The sequence below is a fragment of the Onychostruthus taczanowskii genome, unplaced genomic scaffold (assembly GCF_017590055.1).
Source record: "Onychostruthus taczanowskii isolate IOZ18803 unplaced genomic scaffold, ASM1759005v1 scaffold1, whole genome shotgun sequence".
NCBI classification, from domain to species: domain Eukaryota; kingdom Metazoa; phylum Chordata; class Aves; order Passeriformes; family Passeridae; genus Onychostruthus; species Onychostruthus taczanowskii.
This window is the reverse complement of record NW_024496525.1, coordinates 32,816,168-32,838,991: the sequence shown is the minus strand read 5'-3', so window position 1 is coordinate 32,838,991 and position 22,824 is coordinate 32,816,168. Positions and strand designations below refer to the sequence as shown.

Here is a 22,824-nt window from a genome sequence, read left to right as displayed (position 1 = left end):
AGCATATTTCATTTTCCCTCCTTTTACTTCATTCAGTGAGAATATTGTTAAAATGACAAGCTGTTTCAGTTTCAGCACACACTCTCTCTGCACAGTAATGCTTCCCAGTATCTACTCTTGTTCTACCCATGGTGACACCAAAATAACTGTGGTGCCAGCATGGACTGAAAGAGAATCTGATTCATCTGGCTCTGGCAGAGAGCTCCCTGCCAGCATCATGAATCAGGCTCAGTAAATTGCATCCCTCTGGCTGCTCTGGGTCTTCCCTCCCTCCTGACTCATCTTCTTCCCTCCAGAGTTTATATTTTTAGTTATTAGTTTCACACTTCTACTTCCAATGGGTACGCACGGGCTCGTTGGTGACTTATGAGCACAAGTGGAAAAGAAACATCGGCATGACACAGCCCCACAGGCAACAAGGCTTTCTTTGTCCATGCCCTGTCCAATGAAGGGTTTGCTGTTCTCCATCAAGCTGCAAGAAATGGGGATGGTATGTACCCGCCAGAGGCACAGCACATTGTGTTTGCCACAGCTTCTGATTCATGTGAGGAATGGACATACCCCAGCAGCAAACCAAAACCAGCTGAAAAATGTTGATTTTTCTTTACTGCCGCATTTCAAAACTTCAAGAAGGAAGATCAACAGACATCTCAAGCCCGCTTTGGTAGTGTGCTCCTCCCTGGGCACCAGAGCGTGATGCATTTCGCCCAGCAGTTTGGGCACCATCTGTTTCTGTCCAAGGCATCTGGCTGCAGCAGCCTCTTTTGCAGGGCCCTTGTTACTGTGTGAGAGGTGGAAGAATGCGAAGCAAAGGCCAGGGAGAGCCCCACGAGCCAGGGCCTCCAGGGCTGCTGCTATTGCTCCTCGCTCTGGCGAGCGCTGCCACCACCGGAGATAAATGACACCCTTGGTTTGAGGTGGGAACTCGCTGCCAAGACAAACACTCAAACAATCATCCAGGCTGGGCTTGTCTGTACGGAGGAGTGGCTGCAAAATACTTCTGGATCCAAGCTTGCAGCACGCACGGTCACCCTGTGCCAGTGCTCTGTGCAGATGGACGTTGTGCTTTCCTTGTTTCCGTGTTTCCCATGGCACAGGGCAGTGCACCTTTGTCCCAACCACAGTGCCACTCCCAGCATGTCCGTCCTGTAGTGTCTGCCAGTGCAGCCACCATGGATAACCTGGATGTGTGGGGTGCTCAGGGCTGCACTACAGAGCAGTGGATATCCCCATGGGTTCTCGTTGGCAGTGAGGCTGCAGGAGGGTTATTTTCTCCCTGGTTTAACTGAGAGCACACCTTTGGGGATGATGTGGCAGTGCAGGGGGTGCAGAGAAGGGATAACAAGGACCTCCTAGAGCCATGTGTAAGAAAAGGCACATGGGGCAGATATTCTGCATGAGGGAGCTTTCTCCATCCTGGCCAGCCCATGCTAGAGTGTGTTCACTGTAGGAAATTCAGGGCCCCAAACTCTCAAACACCAAAGGAATAATTATTTCTCAAGGATACACCCCTGCCTTTATGGCAGCACAGACAATTGCATAACTGTGTCCAGTCATGAGACACAGATGAGTTTGAAAATGCCAATAAGGTTCCAATTTTTCTAGCCTTAAGCCTCTGTACTTATTAGTAGCAGATATTACAACTAAATAGTAGTGTCTGTGTACCAAAACTTGCTGGCATAATATTTTGTGTTGAAGTATCTTCAGGGCCATAAGAGTTGCACAAGTGTAACCTTTCATTCCTGTTTCTGCAGTAGTTTGTTCCCCTACTAACCCTGCCAGCCGTGTGCTTGCACAGAGCCTCACCATGCGGACAGCAGCCAGGTCTGAGGTTGCAGTAATTAGTCCTGGCTGGGCTTCCAGTTTTCTTTAGTACATATTACCATTAGATTTCTATCAGTGTATCTTCCTCTGTCAGAACAGGCTGTACAAAAAAATATAAATCTATCTAGTTAGAATTACTGTGGGAGAAATGTTAGTAAATTAATGCTAGCGAATTAATTGTAAATTACACAGGTGCATTAAACATACACTCTTCTACTTGCATTTAAAATACATAAGAGACAAGAAACAAAACTGTTTCATCTGTCTTTCACTGCCATGGGGCTCTCCATCTCACCTCAATACAAACTTTTCTTCATGAAACACACAGCTGGGATGGACCAGCAGACCAGTCCTGTGTGAGAACATGATGCACGCTTATGGACCAAGAAAATTAAAGGAAACAGGTCTACCACCTTCACCCTTTTCTTAGGGCACAAAAGGCAGATGCACTGCACAATCTGGGAAGTTTTCCAGGCTTCTATTTTTTTTTTTTTTTTTTAAGTTCATGACACACAGCATGAAGCAGAATCCTTTAAGCTACTGTGGCATCAGATGTGTTTCAGGAGAAGTGCTGGGAATGTGGATGAATGCAGAACAGATCAAGTTCTCCACACTTTTGTTTTCAAGGTCTGGTTTGTGTTGTGGCTAAAGCTGTGTTTAGCTTGGACTGATGACCAACATCAGTAAATCCCTTTGGGACTCAACAATAGCATGAAAGGGAAAATCTATCCCCAAATCCTAAGGGACCTGGAAGCTTGCTGCCATGGGCTAGAAGGGGAAATGTGATAGCCCCGTGAAGCCAGTACCATATGGAGTGGCTTGTCACAGACATTTATATTTCCTCTGACCCTATTCAACAAAACACCAACCCCAAATTTGACACAACTGTGGCATGGCAAAGACTCAGCACCCATTCTGTGGCACCCCTTTTCCCAATGGGATCAACAGTCTGGTAAGACATAGACAAGAGACAGGGACTTTTCGTTTGTTTCTTTTTACTCTTGCTGATTTTGAGCCAATAAAATCAATGTGGGGCTTCACCACAGAGCCAGGGGGGACTCTTCGTATGTACCTTTGAGAACATTGCTGCCTTCTTAGTGCCTCACCCTGAAAATGATAACCCTTGTCTTTATTGGGCTGCTATACTTAATTAATGGCTGGAAAGCATCTGGAGAAGGTTGAAGTAGGTAAATGATGCAACTTAACTCCCAGTCTGATGATTGGTATCACTGTTCCCAGACTACAATGTCTCTTTGATATTGGAAACAACAGCGAGAAAGATGCTGATGACAGTGACATTGGTTTTGGCTCTGGCTCCTGGAAGGTACAGTCATCTCATATCTTATGATCCCAATTACACCAGCAGATTTACTCTGGATTCGCACTAGTGTAACTGGAAAAGGGAGCTGGGCCACAAAAAGCTTTAGTAGATGGGGATTACAGCTGTGATTAGAAAAACAAAAAGGATTAAAAGAGGGTATGGAAAAGATGGAAAAGGTGGTTCAGCATGGATCTGAAAGAGCTGGATCTGAAGTTGTTGTAAAGAACAGAGAAATTTGTGATCTGGCCCAACATTCAGCATATCTGAGCCTCCAACAGCTGTTCTCTGTATTACACAGAAGGGCCAACAATATGATGAGAAGAGAGAGGCACATGAAGAAGAGCAGGAGAAAATATGAGATCTGGAAAGAGCCACACAGATCCCACCCATCATCAGAAAGGCAACAGTGGCATTAAAGGGAGGAGGAAGAAAACAGCCTAGGAAAGCTTTGCCATGAATGATCATGAAATGATGTCAAGCAACCTATAAACAGTCTCAGGAAAAAGACAAATAGCAAAACTTTTTTTGTCTCACTCCCTTCCCCTTTGTGTCCTCCCCTAATCCAGACTGACCTTAGGAAAACAGCACAAGAATAGCTGGGCTCCTCCTAATTTGGACTAAGGATAACGCACCTCCTCCCTACCCTATTTCTAGTTCTTTGCTTGACTTGTGTCATGTTTGTCTCTTGCACTCTGATCTCTGGTATGTGCCACAGCAGGAGAAGTAGGGAAAGGAGAGATGTTAACCTTTCCCTTGAGAAGCAAAACATGACTGGTGTGAGAGGGAACACAGTGCCTTTTCTTAGCCACTGAATAAGGCAAGCAGAGAAAAAACTGCCCTTTGCATGTGTCTATCCTGATTTCCAAAGGGGAAAAATTCATAAAGGAGAATAGACTTCTAGCCACCATCAATCCTGCAATTAAACTGAACTTTAGCAAAATATTTGCTGGGTTATGTAATAGGGGCGGATTACAACAGGCTGCCACATGGCTGGAAACTGCAGTTTTAACCCCTGGACAAACTGCCTTGTGGTAGGTAAAGATAAGTGACATCATGGAGCTGTAAGAACAGTCAAGCTCAGACAAACCTTTAAAATACAGTTTGATGGTCCATCTGATAGAACAACTCCAAATATCTGAGGCTGCTTTTCTTCCTGATTTTCTTGCCTATACATGGCCTTTCTGTCTTTCTCCTGTCTCTCCCTCTGAGCAGGGTCAGAGCAGTTCCCCCCATTCCCCAGGTGCCTCTTTCTCAGGTTTCTCACTCTTTATGGCTGCTGAGGATGCCCTGGAGATGTTCCTTTGCACCAATGTGTTCATGGTGTCATTCTTTCCATCTCAGCCACCCCTCCTGCAACTGCAGGTTTTGATAGCTTCCCCTCTGTTACCTGAGCCGTGATGTGTGCCAGGACCAGAAGCATAGATGTGGCAGTTCTGGCTGCAGGGCACTGCAGATACCAAGGTTCAAACCCCACTATGAGACTGACCCCAAGCCTCTGTGTCTTTTCTGATTTTCTCTGTATCAGCTGGATGAACCTGCCACAGGCAGAGGCCACCTTCCTTCCTCAGCACACCTTCAGCACAGGCTTTAAAGTCTCTCAAGGTCTGACCACTATTATTTGGGCAGCACTTAAAAACTGGAGAAGCAGCGCATTGTAGCTAATTAGCTGAGCCAGAAAGGCACAGAGGACATTTGAAACAGAAGAGAAAACAAACAAAGCCTTGGCCAGGACTCAAAGGCGAGGCAGGCTGGCTGCAATTCGCCGCTCAGCACGCAGAGAGGCTCCTCAGGAGGGCTCCCAGAGACATGGCACAGGGGAGCACCCTTTGGGAAGGGCTGGCTGGGAAGGGCTCACATGCTGCGAGGCGGGGTTTGGAGCCAAAGCCGCCCCTGCTGGCCCCACCCAGGGACCTGGGTGCATGAATGACCCAAAGCAAAGCACCTCATCCATCACAGCAGGGACACTGTCAGCAGGACACCAGGACTGAAACCTCCCCACGGCTTCCAGGTAGGAGCTCGCTTCTTGCAGCTCATCCCGTTGCTTTGCCTCCACTGCCTTGCTGCTCATGTGTGTGAGAAGAGGCACTTGGTGCCCTCAAGAAGATGTAGTTTCTGGCTTCTCTGAGCACACACCATATCAAGACTTTCTACCTGCATGTTAAGTTTCTTCCCTCTCTTTTCCCCAGCTGCTGGAGTTTGAAAATCTTGTTGGATATGTGCTAAGGTGATAAACTGGTTTCGTTTCCTTTCTGCCTGGTATTACTGTCAGGACAAGCAGAGAAAAGTAGGATACCCCCTACCCTGACAGAACAACCAACATGCTACTGGGGCATGTACATTTGCTTTCATTACAAATGCCTGCAAAACAGAGAGTGGCAAGGAGCTTCTTGAAATGGTTATGCATCATTGAACTTAACTGGCACTCACCCAGACCCCCAGATGGGAGAAGAGGAGCTTTTTCTAAGCCCTTCCCACATTCTTGTGCAAATAGAAAGGATGAATGATCACCATCCCCTGTGCCAGACAGTTTTCTGGGCCAAATTCACACACAAGCATAGGAAAGCCAAGGGGAACTGAAACTGGTGAAGCTCTCCCTTCCTTCCGCTGCTTGCAGTGACTGTATTTCATATGTTCAAATCCTTCTGGGATTGCTTGGACTGACTTTGTGTAATTATTTTCATCCTTGGATTAAATAGGCCAAATATGTAAGCTGGATCTCAACTTGCTGAGATCTTACTTTACACCATATTTTGTCCCTCTGGCATATATATTACACAGCAGCAGATTGCATTTAAGTAGTTTTTTCAGAATAAAAGTCTGTCTGTGCTTGAGGGTGTCAATTTTCTCGTAATTCTTGCTGTGCTGTCTTGTTTGGATACTTCAAAGTATCATGGAAAGGTCCTAAACCAGGCATCTACCCATTCTGGCTTTCAGTACACTCAGTCTGACTGACACCTCTCCAGACTTGGAGAATGCACAGATTTCTTACCCTAGAGGTTGGGGGAAGGTGTGACTTGATGCAAAAGCCTGTAACTACACCCTTATTTCTACCAACTGTGCTTGTCCTTCATTGCTTGTGATCACTGATGAGAGGGGCAAACTCATGGATGTGCCTAAACCTGAGGGACAGCCTTATTTTCAGAATGAGTAGACAATGATGCTTTTTGAAATTAAAGACAAAAGGATGCAAGGGGCTATGGGACCCCCAAGGCAGGAGCAGTGGCTTTGAAATCATCTTCTAATTGCCTTGTGAGATGCCAGTAGGTACAGGAGAAAGGGTGGCCATTCAGTGTGTCATACCATGGGAGGTCCTGAGTGCATCCCTTCCAGATGGACAAAGTATTTATGCATTATAAAGCATTCAGTGTGTTCTGTCTGTCACCAGGTCAGGGTCAGCAGGTACGGCCAAAACTAAAACCAGCATTTTTGATGTGCACCACCTTTCTTTCTGCTGGCAAAGTGCCACCTCAAAAAAAAAGCTTAAATCCTTCATGAGTGAAAATTACTTGCTCAGCAGTCAGAGATTTCCAGGATTCCAGGGAAATAACAATAGTTTTGAAATCACCAGCTGTGGGTGGTGGTTTGTTCAGTCTGTCCTAAGTTTTTCTTTGAACATTTGGGGTCTAAAATGGGAATTGTGGCGTTTGGCCATCAATGGATACACCTTGGCTTAAAATCTTACCACCAAATTACTTAATCTGCTATTAATGGATGCTCAAAATCTTCCCCTAGTCTCTTCCCCATGAAGCTGTGTGCTAGAGGATTTGTGAAATGCAGTTGTGGTGGGCAGAAAATGCACGAGGGGCAAATCCTAGCTACACTCCTGAGAAGACTGTTTCCCACTAGACCCATCTCTCTAACCCTGCCTTCCTCATTGTGTCACACATTAAATTCCAGCTTCTTCTGCATTGCTGGCATCTGCCTCCAAGAGCTCTGGAGGTTTCCTCCACACTTCTTGTTCAGTCCAGGTGAAGATGTGCTCTCCTTGGCTGAGCCTTGACTAAGTCCATCTTGTACCTGAGCTGAATCCCTCCAGCCTGCCACAGTTCTTCCCTGCTGTCTCCCCTCTCCTCCTCTACCATCTGCAGGATTCATCCCAAGCAGAGGCTGATGTGCTGCCATCTCTCCTGCCCCAGGAGTGGGTGTTCCTGGTAAGCACACGTTCTGTCCAGAAACAGTGAAGTTTTAGGGGGTGAACAGGCAGGGCAACTGAGCTAAGAGAATACTGCCATGGTTGGGAAGGAAGGGCTGCTTCAGGCTCCTGCCTGTCTTGTGTTGGCTCTGTCTGAAGCACACACCCAATGCCCTCTGTATCTTGGCCCTGCACTGTTCTGCTCTGCTGAGTTCCTGGTTGGTTTGTTCTTCATAAAGTGGCTGTTTCTTAATATTAATGGGTGGCCTTGCTGGAAGGATGTAGCTAACATCTGGCAGGGTAACTTCCCTTTTTGCAGCGCCCTGAAGGACAACTGTGGGTCCTGAGCTGCAGATTCCCAAACCTGCTCTGGTTCATGGCCACCCCAAGGATGTTCTGCAGTGCTGCTCTGTTATAACTTGTTCTCTACTAAAAAAGCCAAAATGTCCTCAAGATAAAAAAGTGTGAACTAAGAAAATAGAAGATTGGTGCTGTACCTGAAATTGATCTCTTTCCCAAGATGTCTTTAAGGTCTCACCAAGGCTCTCCTCTGTGCAGTTACTGAGAACCAGTTCATCCATGCCCTCACTCCTTTACCTCACAGCCCTTGGTCCTCCTCTCTCCAAGTCTACTGGAGGCTTAGGTGGGTGCTAAGATAAATCTTTGAAGCTGTTTCTTGCATCTGGACCCTCCCTCCTGCCTCCATATCAGTGCAGGGAGTTAGATTTGCAGCTTGGTTGGGATTTAGGCATTTCTGAGGCTGTAAATAAAACACTGTGTGCGATATCCAGGTCGTCTGGATTTGCTGAATTTGCACTGGGCTCACACTGCTGTTTAAAAGTGAATTGGCTGCCCTGCCTCATCTCTTCCTGAGTATCATGACTCACACTAGAAAACTCCTCTTGGGTTTCTAATGGCTTTATTATGGGGTATGCACATGCAACATCTTTTTGATGGTCTCAGAGTTTGTGAGATGTGGCCAGATTTTCACAGAGACCACACACAACATGATAATAAAACTGACTGATTGGGCATTTGGGATGTTTCACTCCTTCATTCCTTTACCAGTTTTAAAGTTTCAGTTTGTTGATTGGGGACTTCACGTTGCCTCCAAGGGCTTCTGGTTTTCTGTGGTACATGATCAGTTTGGAGATGGTTAATGGGTCCTTCATTTCTCACCAAAGGATCTGTAAGAAAGGAATAAAGTTCAAAATCCAGGAGAGGAAATTAATTCTTTTCCCAAGAGAAAAAAAAAATCCATTTCTTGTTGAGTGAGAACTTTGAATATAAACTGTGTTTCATTGGCTTTTCCCTGTTGAAATTTCCCTGTTCAGCAGAATAATGAGAGAAACTTTTCAGCAAGGAGTGAGAGAATAATCAGAAAAGGCAATCTGCAGATTTTCTGTTGTGATTCCTTAGCAAAATGGACTATAAAAATATTCTAATGCAAGTAGAGAATAGTCCTCGGCCACAGCATTATGGATGTGATTCCAGAATTAGTCTTGGAGCTGAAAATGATGGAAGCAAGGCGAGCAGAAAGGTGAACCTGAGGGGGTCATGGGGCAAAAGCTGAGCACCCTTCTGCAATGTGCCCAGCCCTTCCAGCTCCTCCTGCAGCTCTGCAGGAAGCAGGGGAGTGGTGTTCATGTTTCTTACTGAAATCCACAATTAGAAGGGCTCAGAAAAGAAAGTGAATGAGAAACCCTCTGAATCCAGCATAACCGCACATAAGAGGGAACACAAACCAAATCAAGTCTGGTTTAATTGTTGTTCTTTGGGTTTGCATGCTAAGCAAAATCTGCTCTGCACCCTTATCTCCCTGCTCACAAGAGAGGAACAGAATTCCACCTCCCTTTGCCATCTGTGGGAGCTGAAAAGCACCTGGGCAAGCAGACATGGTGAAGGCTCACCCATGGTACACGTGCTGTGCCCGGGCATTTTTCAGAACCAAGAGAAAGGTAAATGTTGTTGTAAATGAGATAAATTATTAGCCCCTGTAGCTGTGCTTAATTCTACAGAATTACAGGCCTAGACCCAGTGAGGCCCGTTTTCCACACAGCATGAATCACTTGCTGGGTTTCTGTGCTCACCAGATTCACGTTTTAGTTTCCCTTCCTCTGGCTTTCCTCCCGCGGGTGAATGATGGATCACTTGTAGCACATCCGTGACAGCCCTTCAGACAGCTCGCAGAGCTCCAGAGCCTGTCCTGTGCAGCCACATGGGATTTCCACCAGGGAAACAGGAGGGGATGGATGCCAGCCTGGCAGCCTCTCTCCTCTGCCACCCGAAATAGCGCTCGGGAGCTGAGTCACCAGGGAGCCCGGAGTAACAACGGGTGATTCCTTTACTCCTTTAGCAGGGACAATGCTCAGCTGTGCTAACAATTACAGATGGAAATGAGCTCCAGGCAGTAGTTTATCACAAGACACTCTGAGCCCTGTCACTGCCCTAAGCAAAAGAAAAAGGCAGCCCGAGGACTGACCCCGTGCTGTTTCCCCATCACACAGCATCCTCATTCATGGGTGCTGCTTAAAGGATAACTTTCTTCTCTTCTTGCACCCAAAAACCTTTAGTAAAGACTAACAAATCACACTTAAGCAGGTGATGCTTGCAGTTCTGCTTTTCTGTTTCCCTATCACACCTTTTTCTCTGTCACGTATTTGTTGAATATTTGGAAAAGGAATAGTTTCCTGAAACTAGGATTTTGAATTTGGCAACTCAAAGGGCCATGTAGGGCCAGTGCTGTTGAACTGAACCACTCTCTAGATAGGAAGCCATCAGCAGAAGAAGAAGGTGATGAATCATGTGGCTGTGTAGTGGGAAATTGGAAGCCTTCACAGAGCTGCTTGTGAGGTGTCACATGTGTTTCCTCCTGAGTCACTCGTATTACTCAGAATCATGGGCTGGGATGTGGCACATGGGTATGCCCGGGCAAGAGCCCAGTCCAGGCAGGATCCTGCAGCTGCCAGAGGGGCTTGGAGGGAGCTCAGGACTGTGTGAGCAGGGAGGATCATGAGTGATACCATGAGGAGCACTACAGCCTCCGTTTCTGTTCCTTGAGCAAGAACTGAACAGTGGCTAAAAAATGGATTTTAAAAATTCCCCACTAACTTCTGTCTTAACCATTCGTCCACAGGAATACCTATTTCAAGTAAAGGAACTTCTAAGGACTTTTCCCCATTTTTTAAAAACAAAGGTGTTTAAACTAAGCTAACATAATTAAGCTGACCAAGCATGAGGTAGAAAAGAGAAGAGCTACATCCCCTCTCCCTTCTTTTTTTGCTGTTCAATTTTGTTACTGGTCAATCCAGATACTTCTTGGGATTCTTTTAATTAATAACATCAGTTCTTATTTGAAACAAGACAAAGCTAAACTATCAGTAATTCTTTATTTAGCTTTTCAAATCCTTTAATGAATACTGTATAAAAATCTTCAAGATTCAGTTCTACTCCACAAATATATTCAATACCTTTTTTTAAAGGAAAAATAAAACTAAAATACTTTTATTTATAAGCAAACAAAGACACAAGCACTTGTGTGAGATAGATTGTGGAAGAACAGGACTCACTGCTGGCACTGTTCAGTTTGCTGTGATCTCAGAATAAATGCTCTTCTCTGCTCCTGACCCATTTTGGGCTCTTTCTTCTCAGCCTACTTTTACAGGGTATTCATCAGCAACTGAGAGCACTTCTGCTCTCAAAACTCCACAATATATATAATGTCTCCCTCCCTTTAAAAAAAATGAGCTATTCTCTCTCACTTCATTGATTCCTATCTGTTGGCAACTGCAGCCAGAACCAACATAGCACTGTGTGCTGTGCAAGACTGAATGTTTACCATTAGCATAATTGAAAATTAGGAGGAATTAATTATTACACACTGGGTTTCTTCACCCAACCAAGTGGCTGGCAGCTGAACTCAAAGGCACCAGTGCAGTGATGGGGAAAGGTCTTTTAGGGCTCCTTCCTCCACACAGAAATGCTGCCTCACAGCTGAGTGTTTCAGCAGAACCCAAAGGAATCCTATTCATATTTATCAAGGTGATTTTCTCTGCCAGGAGCATCAATCAATGTTTAAATTCAATTTCTGGATGTGTATTGAGAAGTCCGGCAGTTTCAGTAACATTTTACCTTTCTCTGGCACTGACTGGTGAAAAAGATGACATGATGGATTTCTCACCCCTGTCTGACGTTGGTTGCTCTTGTTTCCACTGCTCTTCAGAGGGAGAAGGTCGGGAATGAAGCATTAAAGGGCTCAACATTGCTGCTATTAAAAGTCACAGGCAATACTATAGCTGACTTCAGTGGCAGTAAACGGGATGAAAAGACCTGAAACTAAAATATGCAAGGATATACATAATATACATATACGTCCCAAGATACTTAAAGCCCAAAGATTTAATTCCAGCTATAGGAACTGCACAGGACAAAGCCAGTGGAATCACAAATGCATTGTGGAGGGAGCACTCCTTTTCTTCCTCCCTCTTGGCTGCTGTTTCCCAGAGCTTCCCTTTCTGGGACACCGGCGAGCCGGTTCAGCTGAGTAAGCTGAAGTGCAGAAGTCAGATAACTGTGCTGATTATCTGATTTTACTTGCCCTGTACTTCTGGCTTTCCTCTGTCCAAGGGAAGGCTTTTTGGTGATGGGATGTAGGGCTTTGAGGTGAATTTTGTGTTGTTGGAAAATCAGTCTTAGCTCTGTGAGGAAGCAGGAGAGTTAGAAATCCCAGATGGAATTAACCTAATGTATTTCCATCTCTTACTGATGTTGTTTACACAGTGCAAGCCAGTCCGGAGTAGTGAATGGTATATTTAAAACTAGGTCCTCTAACATTTGGATCCACCCCATCACTCAACTTAACAGATACTTGATACCAATCAAGTGACTCACTTCATTAAGAAATAAACCCTGCTGTGTTGCTGACATCCTACAGCAAACACTGAGCCCCATTGTCATCTGCTGAGTCCTTTCTCTGTCCCAGTCCACGCCCTGAAGATGCACACCGAGTCTCAGGCACAGCAGCAGCCCTGACCCTGTTTTTCCATGGTGGTGTGTGCCAGCCACAGACACACAGCAGCCCCTGTGTGTGTGAAATACCCTCCCTTAATCCCCAGCCTCCCTCTGTGCCCCTGCAACGGAGGGGCAAAACAGGGTGAGTATTCATCATCTGGAGGAAAACAGTTTGTTTTACTAGCAAGACAGGAGCTGGTGCTTGCTTGTTCCCACTTTGAGGGAGTTTCTCCTGCTTTTCCCATTCACCTGGGCTTCTTGCTGCTTGTCAAAGGCAGCATCTGCCAGCTGGTGCCCACCAGGCAGGACACGGAAACAGGTGCAAGTAATCCAGTAACAGGTGCTATTCCAGATGTGTGTGAGGGTTTGGGTTAAAACACTCTTAAAAAGAAGTATCTGTAAGAAATACAGATGCCCCGTGCCAGCAAACAGCCCTTTCCTGGCTGGGGCTGCGTGGGCACAGCCAGGTGCCCAGGGGAACATTTACACCCTTCCATCGCCGAGAGCAGCTTTCATCGGGGATTATTTCAGTGCAGATCCCAATTACTCCTTCCACAAACGTGCTAATCACTGGTAACCACCACTAAATGCCATGGAAACCCCAGGGCACATAGTGGGATCATCTGCCAGGACTCTTTTAAGATCTTTGTTTAAGAACTGTTCTAAGGCTTTGGAGAGAAAGACAACAAGGGAGGGCTCGCTGAAGCATTTCCTCAGCAGGAATGACATAAAACACACGAGCACCCACAAAATGCAAGAGTTTATGCCATTCCATACAGGGACATTCCATACAGGAAAAGGGAAAAAAAACCCCCCAACATTTAGTGAAGCACCTGAAATGTGTTTTGCTATAGCAGATGAAAAGTTCTGCTCTTTTCAATGGCATCTGAGCTACTGCATTTAATAATTATACTTGGCTTTTATTGATGGCTGTTTTTTATATGAGATCTTTTTATCTTATTCCATATCGGTGGCAATATCCTTCAACTTTCAATTTGATAGGAAAAAAAGTGTCTTGATCAAATATAACAAATGTCACACAGATGCTTGAAAGTACTTCAGAAATATCTAACTCGGTAAGTGATTGAAAACTGAGAGTTTGTGAATGTTGTATCCATACTTTGACAGTCCTTAGGGCATTTTCTTCCCTGGATTTCGAAACAAGAAAACTTAACTGATTTTGTGATATCCAGAAGTACCAAAACTGTGGAAATAAAAGTGCTTAAGGCAGCATAATGACATTGCAGAAAGAGAAACAGTTTGTTTAAAATAGTTTTTTTTTATTTCCAGGTGCTTGAACATTACCACTTAGTACAAACAGGTTATTCACGGGTAATTAACATCTATCCTTCCAGCTTGAAGAGCTGCTTTTGTTTTCCCCCTGTCGGCTATTTGTCACTAATATTCACTTTTCAGGGAGGAGCCCAGGTCTGCTTTTCACACATGACAGCTTTTGAAATAGTAAAATAATAAAGACTCACTGTCAGCCAGCTCTGAACTCCATTTGAGTGGGGAACTGAAAGCAGCAGAGAGCAGGGAGCGAGATGGTTGTGGGGAACATGGGGTAAATACTAACTTTTAAAGCCCTCCTCAGCACAGTGTGGAGATGGATGTCCAGCAGCAGCAGCAGTGACTCCTCAGCCCAGGGGGTGACAGTTCTGCAGGCGGTGGCTTTGTCCCCTCGGCTCTGACTGATGTGACACGCCACTGGCAGGCCAGGAAGGCAGCAGCTCCATGGGTGCCCTGTACAAAACATGGCTTTTGTACGAGCCTTGCCAATTGCAGCAGTTTTCCCCCAGGTCCGTAGCCGTGGCTGCGTTGCCCCTTGCTCTGGCTGGCTCCTGTTTCTCTGCTTCGTTCTGTCCCAGCTATTTTGGCTGCAGAAGGTCAATGCCAGCACTGTCAGGGCCAGTGGAAATGCATTTGGGGGACAAAGAGAGATGGAGCATATGCCCGAGGACAAAATAAAAGAAATTGTGCGGGGTGAATTAGTTTCCTCTTTCTTCTCCTCCTGCTAGTGAAAAGAGTGCTCTTGGAAATGTCTCATTTTGTTTCATTTCTAAATAATGCTTTCTCTGTCATTGTTGGGGGTTTTTGTTTATGCTGGTTGTAGAGCTGCATTTTTAGGCTCTTTATTTATTTATTTATTTATTTTTTCATCAGAAACAATATTAACTACTAAAGTGAAAAAAAATTTAGGTGTTTAGGATCCTGGAAGAGAATATTTGAATTTCTGAAAAGATACAACTCTTCCCTGGGTTTGTTTGGGTTATTTTGCCATGAGTTTGGATTTTACTACTCCAGCCCTGGATACCTGGAGTTGACATTTGTTTATCTTCACAAAGGAGAAACTTCTTTCTATACAAAATATTGTCAGTTGCATCTTGGTGTTAGTGCAGGAAGCAGGTAGTGCTGGTAGAACTTGCCACAGGCAGGTAGACACTGGAGCCTCTTTTGGGTAAATTCTCAGATGAAAAGACCAATCTATTTGGAGGACAGACTTCAGTTAAGTTACAAGACACATGAATGACACCCATTCACTTTTTTGGGGGGGAACTCATCTGACTTGATTAACTTCAGAAAGAGGTCTTTCAGTCCAACCCTGAGGTTTCTTAAAAGAGGCAGTGATGGAACCTCATTTCCATACCTGGCTCTCTCTCTGTCTGTGAGGTTGCATGTCTACCTACAAATGGAAGAGCTTTATGCAAAAAAAAAATCTTGAAGCAAATCAATCAAATTAATGGTTTATGTATTGCAAAAGAGAAGAAATTAAGAGGAAGTTAGTGTGGCTGGCTTAAATACCTTTTCAGTTCAAACTAACTGACTGTGAAATAGATAAATATATACATTCCTGTGTCGTAACAAAATGCAGTCATGGGAGACAAAGCATGGGAGATGTCTAAATTGGTGATTCATGCTACATTTTTCTTCCTCTGGGCTAGAACTAAGAGTTGGTGGCCAGATGCTTCCACCCATTCATTCCTTTCATTGCCAGTCTGTTCACTTCCATCCACTGTTCTGTATCTTGAGTTCACACTGATCTTATCTCTCCCTTCCTTTTTCTTTTCCTGTGGTTCATTCTCTTAGGAGCCTATTTCTCTTTCAGCTGGAGTTCCTCAATTTTTTAACTCTCTTCAGAATTATGCAGACAAGTTTGCTTTCTCTAGCTGATCTCTGCAACCCAGCCTTATCTACTAGTGGGAATTTGTGGCTTCATATTTTCCCCCCAAATATCTGAAAATTCATAAATGCTAAAAAGGAAAAATAATAGAAACTATCACCATTGCATCCTCCACATTAAACTACAGGGATTTGTGCTCCAGAGCATGCTTTACTACAATCTCATGGAACACACTGCCTCTCTCTCTTTGGGTCAAAGAAAACACAGGAATATTCCCATTGTTTTTAATCTCATTTCTCAATTACTGTTAAAGCAGCACACCCTTATGCCCAAGTCTAACATGAGTCCATGCACAGGTCAGGGTGTGAGTAGCACTAATAAAAGAAAGCTTGTGTCATTCAACTGTGTGTTTGTAGGTTTACCTGTGAACAAAGTAGAGAAAACAATGTTGAGAAAACAGGGAAGTTAGGAAATGGGGTTAGATACGGGATAGAGAAATGTGAGATACAATGGTGCTCCCTGGCAACGCAGTTGAGCAGAAAGGAATATTTTTTAATATTGCTGCAGCATAACTCAAAGAGCTTTATCTTTTAATATTTAGATGTCTGTCAAGAAGAGTAAACACAAGGGCTGTTTGGAGTGTTCTCACTGAATAACTCGTGCTAGAATCAGTTAGTGAATTGGGAAATTATCGGTCTGATAGCATTTTTTCAATAGCTCAGCAGACAAACAGTGGATTTGATAAATATTTAAAAATAAACCAAGTGAGCATTATGAATTCCTGTCAGTCAAATAATGTTGCAATAATTTGACAGTCCCAGAACAGCACCATATTGGCTGAAAAGAGGGGAGATTTTAGGCTTGAAGTTGTGTGGGGATAAATCTCTGACACAGCAGTTGTCTTCACTGGGCTCACAGCTGCAGGGCAGTGCTCAGACATCCGGACTTACACCTTCACTTCCGAGATGAAACTGGAAAAAAGCCACTGACAGTGAATGTAGATTTCCCAATACCATGAAAACCGACAGTCATTTCTTTCAGGTTTATGGAAAAACAGTTGGCTCCTCTCAGCTTAGCCAGGAGTTTGTCTCATGTGGGCTTTAAAAATTCTTACAAGATAGAAACAACGCCCATCCATATAGTCAGCAAAGACAGCTGAAGTGCAGCACTGGCTGGGGATGGAGCACATGCAGCTGCTGCCACCCCACAGGCTGTGCCCTGCTGGAGTGCTGCTGCTGGCACCGCTCACCTGGAGGTGGGAGTCACATTTCTGCATCCAGTGAGCTGTCCCCACATCAATCCATGATCTAGGCTGGGCTTCTTGTTTTGCATGCCTGTTTCTAAAAATGTATGTTGTTTGTCAGGATGTTGTAAGGTGGCTCAGAAAGGCTGGGCCTTGGTATGGTCCTAAAGACAGTGCACAGAAATGGGGATGGCAGCAGAGCAAGCCTGAGCCAGCTCTTAGCAAGGTCTTGTTCCCATTCTCAGCCAGCTCAGTTCACTCTGCTGCTGTTGACTGCACCTCAGGAAGCCTTCATTGCTTCTGGCACCTCCATCCTTGAGGCAGCTGCAGGACATCTTGCTTGAAACACAGAATCATGGAATGGTTTGGGTTGAAAGGGACCTTAAAGACCATCCAGCTCCAAGCCCCTGCCGTGGGCAGGGACACCTTCCACTAGGTCAGGCTGCTCCAAACCCCACCCAGCCTGGCCTTCAACAATTCAGGTGCCACCTTCTCACTTCCCCTGTGCTGACACTGTCCCATTGCCTCATCTTCCTCCTTCACAGCCTTACCACCTTGCAGTGGCTACAGCCAACAACTGCTTTTAATTCTTTATGTGGATGCCATGCTCACAAGATGGCAGAGGTTGCATGTGCACTGCATACTGCTTCACAACATATTTATATTAATTATATATGATTATAGATATATAATCACACATTATATGTGATTATATATTATTTATTTTGTATAGATATACAATAGAATCGCATAATAAATAGACAAAATTGCTGAAGTGTTATTCAGTTCATGTGTTGAAAAACTGTATATATTAATTAGATAAAATTGCATATAGTATTTCTAAATTAAGTTATATCCATGATCTGTAATTAATATATAATGTATAATTAGATGTAACAATATACTTTAATTGCACAAGTTAAATAATTGGCTTTACTATAAATACTGTAGTTGTGTGACCCTGTTTTCATAAAATGCCTGTTAAGCACCCACATAGGATGGAATCAGAGATACACACTCACTTTTCCCTCTCAGATTTTTAAATACCCTCTGTGAAAACCATGTGAGCCCATTCCAAACTTGGGTCCAGAAACCCAACATCTGTAGAATTTCAGGTATCAAAACCTATTCAGAACCAACAGCATAAAACCCCCCAGCACAGCACCTGCCTGGTCACGAAACCAGGCTGCTCTGTAAACATAGGGGTTTCCCTTCTCCTTTGGCTGGAATGTTTTTTTACCTGCTCTTGGGTGTTGGCACAGCAGCCGGAGCAATTGCAGGACACTCCCAGGGCTACTCATGTGTTGTTTGTATTTTGCACCTTCTCTCACCTCACCACTGTTTGACAGAATCAAACCAGCAGCCAGATGCTTCTGTGAAACACGGAAACCCGGGCTGAAATCTGTTGCTGTGACTTCTTAAAGCTTCTGGGAGGGGGAGTCAAAGGATCAGTGGAATTCCTTGGGGAGAGAGGAATCAGCTGTATTACAAATTTCTATCCTTTACATGGGGTGGAATAGAAACAGGTGAGAGGGAATTATCATAAATCCGTTTTTGCCGGGTTTAGCAGCTTCCCTCAAGTGCAGAGTATCAGCACACGCTGAAGGCAGCGCTAAGCACTGGCACTGTCACCTTGCCAGCCACCATAGCGCTTCCCTCGGTGCAAGCACTGTCAGCTCAGCTTTCTGGGGGCTTTCGGAAAGAATCAAACAGCTGACTAAAAGTGACAAGGAAAAACGAACTTAGAGAGGACACTGGGACAGACTCGAATCGCGTTTGAGCCGCGCTGTTGTGACAGGCTGCATCCTGCGTGTGTGCATGCCTGCATGAGAATTTACCGATACCTACAACGCTAATTACCCAGTTATGTCCTGGAGCAAGGCTGGGAATGAATTTCAGGAAAAGAGATGTTTGTTTTGCTCGGGCGCCCACATCCCATATACTTCCAGTCCCGCGGAAATTGCCCCGCATCTCCACCCTGCGAGCGCCCGTGCCTGCAGCTGCAGGCAGCAAGCTGGGAGAGGACACGGAGCTCACGGAAACCCCTGTGCCCCCATTCCTCAGCGTCCCCCGACATGGAAATCCTGACCAGCACCAAGCCCAGGGTCTATTCCCTGCTCCCGCCTCAGCTGAAGCCGTACAGCTGTTGCCTGAGTAGAGAAAGGGATTGGATTTCACAGGCTGTGTAATCTGCGACAGTGCTCTTTGCCTTGGGGATAGCAGCGAGCCTCACCCAGGCTCAGCCATCCCCTTTCTGCCCGTGAGGAACGCCCCGGTCGACATAGAAGGAAAATTGTTTGCTGAATTTCAGCACAGCCCTCCTTCCAATTGCTGGAGAGAGAGGGGGAGTGAGAGAGAGTTTAAGGCAGGCTCTGCACGGGTGTTCTGGGCTATTTCAACTTCAGGGCAACTTTAGAGAACTTCAGTTATTTTTGGTAAGTTTTTTTCTTAAAACCCAAACGTCTCTCTTTCTTTCTTTCTGTCTATGAAATCTCTGGTGCAGATTGCAAAAGTTTGCAGTAGATGATGGGCTTTGAAAAATGCAGAGAGATGTGGGTGTGAGCATTTCGTGTCCTTTGGTACAGAAACTTTACAATTTTAAAGACACAGTGTTCCCAGCTGCTGTACTTGATAAGCGAAACCTGAAGATGTTGTGTGTTAAATGACACTGCTGGGGAAAAGTATGCCCAGAGCTTCAACCAAGGTGCATCTCACCTGGTGTAAAACTTGGCCCCTTTCTTGTGTATGGGAAGAGGTGAGATCAGCGATGAACAACTCTGCTCACCCTGATAAAAAGTTTCTGATCCACGTTTCTACATAGGGGGTTTCAAGCCTCTAAGCCTCCCAAAGCTTTCAGAGGGATGTTGGTTCTTAGTGTGTACACACCCCTCCATTCAGTAATCTCTATTCCAGATCACGCATGTTGTTTTCCTTACTTCCTCTGTCTGTATACTTAACCCATCGGGACGATCTCAAAGATAGTGAAACTCTTTTGTAGTGCAAAGAGCCAGTCCCAATAGTTGTAATGAATTTCAGGGTGCAAAGAGCCATGTTCTTACAGTGAGGTTGATTCTGATGAGTATGAGTTTTCTGTTATTTGTTCTTATCCTAGATATGTCTGGATTTTATAGTATCTCTGCTCCTATAAGAGGAATACTATTTGTGTGGATATTATATCTCAATAGATACTATTTGCACTACATATATATACTGACTTGGCATTAGGATCTCTGAATGTTCATGGAATTTGAGACTAAGATTAACCTTGAAGCATTCAAAAAGCAGATCCATAACCTTGTCAGTAGAAGCTGGATCCTGGAAGTGCTCACTGCAAGGCTGCTGCGGCTAGTTCATGAAGTGCTGGGAAATACACAGGGTAAAATTATTCTGTCCACCTGTCTGGGTTCCTCCATGTACCCTGATACCTTTCTGAAGGTGTGAATACAGATGGTCAGAACTTGTAACTGTAACAACCTGTAGAGAAAATGAAAAGTCCATTCTCTCCAAGCTTTGATAGAAAAGAGAGAAAACATTACTCATATGGGACAAAAGCCCAAAAGTCATTGCTAAAACAAAACAAACAAACAAAAACCATTATTCTTTATAATTTATGACACAAAGAGCACAGAAGGTTGGAAGATGACTTGTAAGAGACGCTGTATGATCACCTGTTGCAAGCATGAGGGAAAAGGTCTAAGTATTGCCTCACTCTTACTATAATAAAAATGACAAATTTTGCAGATCTAAGCAAATCAGAAGTAAAGCAGCTGACAACAGCCAATTTACTTCCAAAATCTATCCTAACATAGGTCAAAAATCCAGCATAAAAAAAAAAAGTCAGATGTTTAACGGCACGGGAAAACCTCTAACATCTCAGGATTTATTGGGTTTTATTAGCTATGTTTAAAAATGATGTGTGACTGAGACTTTTAATTGCAGAAAGTCTATAACAATGGAGTTAACAATAACTCTTCAGCAATAAACTGAAAACTCTAAATCTGCGCCAGGCACTCTGAGTGCTGACATGCTCCATGATGGCTGTAGCTTTTCTGTGCAAGCATGTAGATTTGTTAGCTAAAACTGCATTTTACTATCTTTGGTGTGGCACTCTCGTAAAGTAAACTCTACTATTAGATTATGAGGCTTGTGTAAATCTCTGACTGAAGTCAGTTTGACTCTAGTCAGTGCTCGTAAGCAATCCATTGGGGATGGCTGCCTTCCAAGCTCCTCTGCAGCGGGTGTTAATGTCTTTTCAGTCGGACGGGGCAGCGGTAACTCCTGGCAGTGGCTGCCCAGGGGTTTGGAGATGGCACGTATTCCCTGCTTTTAATTGTCTTGGACTCTCAGTCTGTATTCACAAAACTATGAGGTCAACGTGCCTCTATTCACTTTTGGCTGTGCTTGAAGCTCATCACTGAAACAAAATCCAGCAGTCTGTAACACGTGGTTGTTGGGAATAGTTGCAGTCTGAGTTAACCTCCTGTTGACTTCAGGGGGTTCAGTGCCCTGTGCTTGGACACACCTTTCTCCAGGAAGCCACACCATGAACTTCAGGGGCATTTCACTTAACGTTGTCACTGTGAGAGGAGGGAGCATCAGGGTCTTACTGAGATGTCGTGCCTTACATGGAGACACAGGAATGTGGATTTGAAGGTTTGAATCTCCAAATATACTCAGAGATTTGGGTTGTTGTTATTCCTCAAGTTTTCTACTTGGGCAAAGAAGTAAGTTCATCCTATACAAGTGTAAAACACTGAGGGATTAGAATAAGATTTTTTTCCCAGGATTCATCACATTCAGAGACCGAAATAATTAGAATACAAAGCAGTGTATTTGAAAGGTGTGAAAGCTTATAACCTGAGTAAATATTTGAGTAAATAGAGTCAATCTAATTTTTTACATCTAGCTATTTTTGCCTTCCGTAATGTTGCTTATATTTGGAAACAGCAAAATATGCCCTGAAAAAACCCAGCGTTTCCTCCTCTGGAGAAACTTCTCTCTGTGTTTGTGGGCTCTGTATTGCAGGTACAATCTGAACCACTAAGGCTGAGAAAAGCCTCACCATTAACCTTGTTAGGAGTGATGGGGGGCCTGGCCCTCTGCACCAGCACAGGCAGAGCCAGCAAGGACAAGCACTTGCTCTCAGGCAGTTTGCCATGTCCCTGACCCCCAGTGCACCAACAAACTGTTTTCCTGACAACGCCAGCTAACAGCTGCTGCCTTGTCTGCTTCCCTTAGGTGTAACATCCCAGCAGGCTTTTCCCTCCACGGCCAAGTGGTGGAGCAGCACTGAGCGATGTAGGGGATTCAGCTCCTGGTGGAGCTAGGATTAAACCCGACCAAAACTAGTTTGCCATCTCTCCACATGCTGCAGGAATCAAGGCAACATCCTTGTGGCAGGGAGGGTCCTTTGGATGACCCACAGCTGTACCTAGCCCCAGTGTGGGAGGGTTATGTGTGCTCCAAGCAAAATTTGCTAAATCTACATGTTTGCTCATTTCACTCCGGATTTCAGAGTCAAGGCTGGAATTCATTATTTCAAATTAGAAAACAAAACCTCAGGCTAGGAGAGGGCTGTTCACCTACTAAATACTTCCTACAAACATGTTTACTTCCTGAAAGGGGATTATAGGTAGCCAAATGCCTGAAAGTAACCGCTGACTTATTGCAGAGAATGTCTGCAGTTTTCTGTCAGAGAAGGGGATGACCAAATGTGTAGTCCAGAGTGGCAAGTGAAAATAGTGAGTTCAGAGTGAAACAAGTCAAAATGTGCTAAGGGAGCTATGGCATGTAAGTAATAAATAGGCCAAGATAATTGATAGAGGACCTATCAGTAAAGGACAGCAGCTCTGCAAGGGAGGGAGTCCCAGGCCATGGTAATGGCCCAAATCCCAGTAAAATTCCATGGAGCAGGAATGCAAGTGCCTGAAGAAGAGCAGGCACCAAGTCTACTTCATCTGCCTAATAAAGATAGCAGTGTCTTCAGGGGGCAGAATTATCTGTTTTTGAGAAACATGAACAAGGAGATAAGGTTTAGATGATTTCCAAGCTTGCTGATAAATGCTCGAGACTCCAAAGCCACAGGAACTGCTCTTCACTGCTGGGCAAATGTTGTTTCTTCTCTGTAGTTAAGAGAACAAACACTACTTGATTTTGATAGCAGTGGTCTGTAC

At 44.6% G+C, this 22,824-nt stretch overlaps 1 protein-coding gene across 2 annotated transcripts in view; it reads left to right on the top strand.

The window, feature by feature from the left end:
• The window catches only part of AHNAK2 (AHNAK nucleoprotein 2), a 60,566-nt gene that overhangs the window by 3,186 nt on the left and 34,556 nt on the right, over positions 1-22,824 (top strand). The window contains exon 1 of one of the 2 annotated variants that reach the window (XM_041416933.1): positions 18,685-19,086. The exons of the other annotated variant lie outside the window; for it this stretch is intronic. The gene's annotated coding sequence lies outside the window, so the exon portion shown is untranslated. Of the gene's footprint in view, positions 1-18,684; positions 19,087-22,824 lie in introns of those variants that run through there. 2 annotated transcript variants of the gene reach the window in all.